The sequence below is a fragment of the Suncus etruscus genome, chromosome 12 (genome assembly GCF_024139225.1).
Source record: "Suncus etruscus isolate mSunEtr1 chromosome 12, mSunEtr1.pri.cur, whole genome shotgun sequence".
NCBI classification, from domain to species: domain Eukaryota; kingdom Metazoa; phylum Chordata; class Mammalia; order Eulipotyphla; family Soricidae; genus Suncus; species Suncus etruscus.
Window position 1 is genome coordinate 93,631,584 of NC_064859.1, and position 8,380 is coordinate 93,639,963.

Here is an 8,380-nt window from a genome sequence, read left to right on the forward strand (position 1 = left end):
CCAGAGTGTACAGAATTTACTTTTACCACTGAGAGACATTCCATCTCCTTTTTTGCTAATTCAATCCCCAAAAGCACAGTTGATGGGCCTTACTGACCTTATTATCAGTTATTATCACCTTATTATTATAACTGATCTGTCATAGGAGACTGATTCCACCCGTAGGCTCTCCAGATTAATTAATCTCCAGATTAATGCAGTCAAAGGTTGAGTCCACCTACTGCCTGCCCATGGTTGATAGTCCATAAGCAAAGACTTGCCTGTGCTGTGTCCCTGTCCCAGATAAGGAAGAGATCGCAAGAACCTCAGTCAGATCCACCAAGTTCACAAAGGTTCTGGGGACCTGTAAGAAGACCAGGGAGACACTGAGTTATTTGTAAAGTCACCATCCATGACTGGAGCTTCTTTGGGATCCTTAGCTGGATGTTGGGTTTGAGGATGACTGAGCCTGACTAGCATCTCCTTGATTAAATGCTGATCTTTGGGGGGAGATGGGGATAGTGCTGGTCCAATGAGCTGATTCTGGTGTAGGAGATAGTATAGGAGGAAGGTGAATGATCTGCATGTAGATGAACCAGGTTCAATCTCCTACATTCCATATGGTCCCCAGAGCCCCACTGGGAGTGATTCCTAAGTGTAGAGCCAATAGTGAGCCCTGAGAACAACCATTTTGGCCCAAATTTGTTTTCCTTGAGGCCAGGGTGTTTGCTTTGCATGTAGCTAATCAGGGTTTAATCCCTGGCATCCCTTACGGTACCCAAGCACCTCCAGGAGTAATTCCTGAGTACAGAGCCAGGAGTAAACCCTGAGCATTTCTAAATATGGCCCAAAAATAAACCCCCAAAATGCTGATCTTGTAGCTGAGATATTCCAGAAATGTGATCTTCACCATCTCTCAGTAGAAGGCTCCTTCCCCTCAGAGTCAATGTGGGTAGTAGACCTTCTTTGACAGAAAATCTTTTTCTAGGGAAAACAGAGGTGGAGGGAACACGAGGGCCACAGGGATCTGTAGGTGACCCCAGTTTTCTGTACATGACCTGAATTCTCACTCAAAAGAGAGAAGACCAACTTCTTCAAATATTTCTCTTTTCTTACATGCTACTTCTACCCAGAAGTCTATTTTTACCAGCCTAGGATAGGATTTAAAGGTTATTCAGAATTTTTCCTCTGAGCTGTGGGATGTTCTTGCAGGAAATTTCAGGTTTGAGGACCCAGAAACTTGGGGGAATGGGGTTGGTTCCCAATCTTACCTCCTGATTCAGAAAGTCCAGGGTTTTGGCCAACTTGCTCATCACACTTGTCAGAAAGCTTTGCTGTAGGAGAAGAAACATATTGAGCCCAGATGCAGATGTGGGAACAAAAGTGCTCAGGTTTATTTCTGGCCTGTCCTTTTATCCCCTAGCCCTTGTTCTGGGCTGACATGCTAGTCAAACACGTGATATTTAGACCCAAGACTCCCACAAACAAGTATACACCTCAAGTTTCCTTGAGGTTTCTAGATTCCAAATCCAAATAAAATTACAGTTTCAAAGTGTTGTGTCCAACAAGCCCCAAGTCTTTTTTTTTTAAATCTAAGATTACAAGTTCCAACTCAGGCCATAACAATAGCACAGCGGGTAAGGAGTTTGCCTTGCAGGCAGCCAACTTTTTTTTTCCCCCCAGCATCCCATATGGTCTCCTGAGCCTTCCAGGAGCAATTTTTGAGGGTAGAGCCAGGAGTAATCCCGAGCGCCTCTGGATGTGGTCCCAAGACAAAAACCAAGTTCCAATTCAGCAAATGCCAGTAAGAAACTGAACTTCTCCATCCTAGTGTGAGTGGAAGTCTAGCTAACACAGACTCGCGGGACTCTTCTCTTTCCATCTCTGTTTCTCCTCTTCCTCACAGGGGCAGTGCTCCAGTGCTCTGAACTTGTCCACAGATGTATGTTCTACAGAATCAAATTTTCCTGAGGTTGTAGCTATTATTCCAGGGAATTTTCTCAGCAAGATTCAGAACCAAACCCTGTACTTAGTTCAGGTTTGGTGCATTCTTTGTGTTGAAACACTGTCAAAACTATTCCGTTTCAACCTTTATGGCCCCATTGCCTTACAAGGGACCTCTGAAATTAAGTTTTCTGAGAGGAGAAAGCACTTATTCCTTACTTCTGTAATTTAAAATTAAGTGATCTATAAGCACAAAATAATGTATCATGTAGTCAAGAATGTTTGAAGGCATTACTATATGAAAGAATTTTATAGACATGGTGGAATGCAAGACAAAATGTAGGAAAAAAGACAATAAGGGGGGATGGAGAGATAGCACAGCGGTAAGGCGTTTGCCTTGCAGGTAGAAGGACATTGGTTCGAATCCTGGCATCCCATATGGTCCCGAGCCTTCCGGGGGCAATTTCTGAGCATAAAGCCAGGAGTAACCCCTAAGTGTTGCCGGGTGTGACCCAAAAACAAAACCAAAAAAACAATAAGGAGTATAAGCAAGCATATGGAATGCCTTCAAGCATTAAAAAATTAGACCCAGGACCAGAGGGATGTACAATGGGCAGGGTGCTTGCCTTACACTTGGCCAAACTGGGTTCAATTCCTGGTACCCTACAATTCCTTGAGCCCCACTAGGGGTAATCTCTGGGCATAAAGCCCTAGGTACTGGTAGATGTGATCCCCACCCCTGTAACATTAAATACATGCTAATGTGAGCAAACTCATCACAAACATCACAGCTACATCTGCATATAAGAATAAAGAATAAATTATTAATAACTTAGAAATTAGGGGATGAATAACGAGAATGAAACAATGGTAAAATTCTTCTTGTTTCCTTAATGTGTGAATGAATTCATGAGTAAAACTCATGAGAGTAAAGGACAAAATGAATAAAACATCTAGATTTCACTAGGTGAGGGAGAAAACAGATAGAAGATAGAGCAATAAATCTCTGATCTATGTTATCTCTACTATATCCAAAAAATCTATAGGACATTATTCAACAATAGCTGAACACAACATGATTATAGAAAAGGGAATTTTTTATCGTGGACCAGGGGCAGGGGGCATTTAAAGAAAGACAGGAATGAACATATTTTGTAGGAGGATACAGTAAAGCAACTGGATTCTCCAGAAACTTCACTTATCTAAAGATTAGATTACCACACACACATAAAAGAAGCTGGATCCTATCTCATGCCATACACAAAAGTTAATTCAAAGTATATTAAAAACCCCAAAGACTAGACCAGAATACAAAATAAATAAATAAATGAGGAAAACCTAAGTAGAACGCTAGGATACAAGCCCTGAGATGTGATTCAATTCCACTGTCAAAGAAAATATAAACAAATGGGACTATATCAAATTGAAAAGTATTTACATGACAAGGGAAACTCAAGACTACATTTATTCAATGGAATAAAATATTTGCACATTATACTTCATAAAAAGTATTAATTAACAAGGTATGTGTAAAGAACTCAAAACTTAATAACAAAAAACCATTAAGTCATTCAAAAATTAATAAAGATTATTACAATATAGTACTATGCAGCTCTGAGAAATGATGAAATCATACAGTTTACAGCACCATGGGTAGAGCAAAGTACGTCAGAGGTAGGAGGACAAATACTGGATTTTATCACTTATCTGTAGAACAAAGAACTTAAACAAGAGGATAGACAATATTGACTGAACAATGACAAAACATTGGCTGTGGATTACACAAATTATAAATGAACAATAAGGGAGAGATGAAGAAAAGAAAATCACATTGAATGTGGCATAGGAATAGTTGGGAGTGGTGAGGAATATCATAAACTCTAACACTATTGTAACAGCTAATTTTCCTCAATTAAATTATATGCAAAGATCCTGAACAATAAAATATGAGGAGAGGAGAGGGCCAGACGCTTCCCTCAAATACGTGTCAATATTGTTCAGGCTGGGCTGGTTTCATTCATTGACTCTACACTTACCCTCACACCTGCCATCCTCAGAGCCTGCAGCTTACCTGTCCTGCTAGTGGACACACGTAACATTGCTTCACGTTACTGATGAACACATTGACTACCTTCCAGTCATTTTCAAAGTCAAGTTTCTGGGAAGAAAAAGGGAAATTGGATAATGACATCAAAACTTGATGGTTTTGAGGCCTATGGCCCAAAGAGTTTTCCTTCCATTTTAAAACTAAAATTCTATTATGACTTCTTTTCACAAAGGAAGTATATGATGAAAATCAAACATTACATAAGAAGGCAACTCCACACGACATATTTTTTAAAACCTTATTTTAAAAAATTCCCTGGAGGTTCTTAGAGAACCCCCCTGAGTACAGAGCAAGGGTTAACCCCTAAGCACTGCTGGGTTAGTTAAATAAAATTCTTTGATATACGAGTTTAATTTAATTTCCTGATATTAATTTAAAAAATTAAAAACCAAGAATAAAGGAAAATTTCAACAACTATAATTAAGGTTTATTCATAAGAATGGAAAATTGAGATTAACATTCATGTCTGAAATGGGGAATTTCTGTGTAAATGGTGGAACAAGATACATACATATAGTTAGTATAATCATGCTGGAAAATGTAGCAACTGTAATGGGAAATGGCGCACTGGAAAAAAACAGTTATAAAAGAAATCTACATTTATTTTACAAAATATAGATATAAAAAAGAAAAATGTTTAGAAAAAAGTGTGAAAGGAAATGTAATACTAAGAAGTCAACAGGAATTAACTCTGGGTAAGTATGGCGTCAATATTCTTTTAATATTATTTTTTTCTAATTTTATATGTCATGAATGTGGTTAATTTGAGAGAAAGTGGACTTTTATTTTATTTTAAAGTCATATAATACCCTTGAGGACATGTGCTGGGACTCCAGATCATTCCATTTTAGCTCTAAATAGCTGTGTGGACTTGGGACTTCAGTTTCCTCATCTCTAAAATTTCAAGTTGGAATACAGGTCTCGGGAATTTTTTAGACTATTTGGATATTTCTAGAAATTCAGGATTCTCCTATTGCAGAATTACCAACTCTTCATGGCATGGTTCCTACATTTGCCACTGCCCCTCCCCACAAGACTGCAATGATCTGGTTTTAGTGTTTAAATTTGTCTGAATGTCTAATAGCTGCTTTCCTTGATACCAATTCTAATGGCTCAAGATGGAAGTAAAGCCATCTTGGTGATAAGATCAGCCTTGATTTGGTATTTTCCAAGAAGAACATGAAAGGTTGAAGATATTATTTTGATTCGATAGGAATACCAGAGTAGGAATTTCAGGGTCCCAGTGCAACATCCCATAGAGGTTCCATCTCGTAACTAAAATGAAGATGGTCATAACATTGATAGCCTAGTTCATCAAATGGTGATGCCCTTCCATGCACATTCTATATTTTCTTTACTGTGTATTCTTATTAACCCAATTTCTAAAGATGAATCCAGTGATGTCAGATTCTGGACAGTTTGTGACCAGGCTGCTTAACAGAGGGCTGGACAGCAGAGGATGAGCACCTATGGATTAAACCCTTAGGAGTATGTTCAGGGAGATTATTATTTATTTTAAGTTAGAATGGGATTCTTAAATGGTGCTCAACCAGGGTCAAAGGATTTCAGCCTATCAGGTTGAAAGGATTGCTCAAGCACCAAAGTTTACTGGTTACATGACCTTCAGGCAACATTCAGTGTTTCAGTGGCTTAGGGGAAAGCAGGGTGTGGGCTCTGCTTTTGGGAGGCCAGCTGTACCAAGATAAGCACTCGTCTCCCCATTGGTAGTGGCCTCTTCTACACTGTTGAGAGTCTGTTGAGACTCCTTTTGGGGGTCTGGCTAGAGTCTTCTTTATGGGGGCCTTTGTTGGTCTCCTGTGGCGAGAGTCTTATCATACTTTTCCAAGTCCAGCTACACATTTTATGACTAGGGAAATGAAAGGTTAAAGAAACAGGGTGCCTTAGCCAACATTAAGCAACTCTAGGGCAAAGAATTATTCAGGATTCTGATCCAATTCTATGTTGGTCTAGAGCAATTCTAAACACTTAAATGAGAAATCATTGAGTCTGTGATGACTTTGACTACTGTCAGGTTATGGCAAGCTAGGCCACATTGGCCAACACACACACACACGCACACACACACACACACACTGTGTAGCCTGGTGTGTAGGGCCCACCTGGGCTCAGCAGAAACTGGCTGCTCACATGAGGGATCTATCTGTAGGTCTCTTACCGGGTTCTCTTTCATGATCTTTACCAGATCTGTAGCCTGAGTCCACAAGTGTCTGTGAAGTCAAGGAGGAGAGACAGGAAAATCAGTCAAGCTCAACTTCACTGAGGGTTACAGGCTGCCCCAAACCTCCAGCTAAAAAACCTCTGAGCCAGAGAAAGGACCATACAACCCTGGTTTCTGGGGGGCAAATGCTGATGTGATTTTGAAGGATTTACTACAGATGTTTTATTCTAAATTTAAATTGATTCGACTTTGCTTCTTTGTGCCCATCCTCCCCACTCTTCCCAAGCTCTATCCCCAAATTCTTCCCACATATATACTAGAAACCACCTGGAGCCCATGGCCTAGAGAGAGGTAGAAAAGGGACTTACTCAGCACTAGGTTGGGGTTCCACTTTCCACTTGGGGATGCACACAGGACTCAGAGCAGTGGGATTGAAGGATCTGATGATGTCTGAAAGGACTACAGAGAGAGCCATTTTGAGTCCATGGCCTTTACTGGGGATCCCTTGCAGATTGAACCCCTCTCCAGAGGGAGATGCCAGGGTGGATGCCTCTGTATAAATTATTCCCTCACCCCCTATGGCCTCTGAAACCAATCTCAAGTGAGATATTAAATATTAGACACTGTCAGGGGCAAGGCCACACTCTGACACATGTCATTACTTGTATAAAGGGGAAACTGTGGCTGGGAGAAGCCAGGCAAGAGTTAGCTCCTAGGCTTTGAGTTATGAGGATCATGGACATCAAAACTTTTCACTCCCAACTCTGTCAACCATGGAAGGAAAGAGGAGCCAGGACAGGGATGGGCTATTCTCTTCTTCTGCTGAGAGTGATCACAGGGCAGAAAGACTCTGGAGACACAGATACCCAACTCAGTCTGACAGAGAGAGGAGCAATAAAACAGTATCTTGAGTCTGGAGAGATAGTCTAGCTGGAAGGGTATTTGCTTTGCATGCAATCAACCCAGATTCAATTCCAGGCACCCCATATGGTCCTCTGATTTTTCCAGAAGTGATCTCTGAACAAACAGCCAGGAGTAATCCCTGAATACTGCTGTGTATGGTCCAAAGCAAAAACAAGAAAATAAAATAATAAATAAATAAATAATAAAAATAGCATTGTATCTTGACATAGCACAGCAATATCTGACTCCTGAGCAGAGGGGGCAGAGTTGTGGTGTGGCTTGGATGGCGAAACTCTGCCCTAGGACAGCACCCTGCTCATTGTCGCCCCAATGCAGTAGTGTCAATTGGGGCATAAATCCAGAAGACACCTTGAAAGTGGTTTTCTCTGAAGGATCTGCTATCAGCATACAGGTAGGGAGAGTCTGTACCTGGGACTCCACATGGCCCCCTTATTATCTCCATCATTCCCTACACAGACTAGGTTGCTTTCTTTCCCTTAAAATCAATCCTTTCAGGGCCAGAGCAGTGGTGCAGGGCGTAAGGCATCTATCTGCCTTGCGTGTTAGCCTAGGATGAACAGTGGTTTAATCCCCTGGCATCCCATATGGTCCCCCAAGCCAGGGGCAATTTCTGAGTGTATAGTCAGGACTAACCCCTGAGTGTCCCTGGGTGTAGCCGAAAAACAAATACAAAATAAAAAATCAACCCTTTCATTAATTTCCCCCTTATTAATAAAATTTTTATCATAGTTATTGGGCACCTAGAATCACAAAACTTTCAAGGATGCATCTCATGACAAATAGGACTGTAGGAAGTTCACCACTAAAAATATTCCACCTATCCTTCACTGTACAAATGTCTCTTTTGTCCCAGATTGCCTACTCATTATCCTTCTTGTCTTCTGGGTTCACTAAATGGTGTCATTGAACTGCCGTTAATAAGCCCTGATCAGAATTCAAAAGAAGCCCTTTCCCCTCTGTGGTGAGCAGAGGTCAGGTGAAGACCACAAGTATGTAGAGTGTGTGTGTGTGTGTGTGTGTGTGTGTGTGTGTGTGTGTGTGTGTGTGTGTCCAGGCAGGGAGTATCTGAATATCCTATAATAGTCAAACAGAAATAACACCTGGTACCAGATCTTTGGGAATTAATGGGTTTCCAATTATGTTGCATTCTCACTAGGATCCACCCATTTGATTTGATTTTGGGTTTGTTTATTTGGGGGGGGGAGACAAACTGCAGTGTTCAGGAGACCATCAGTGCCAAGTATTGA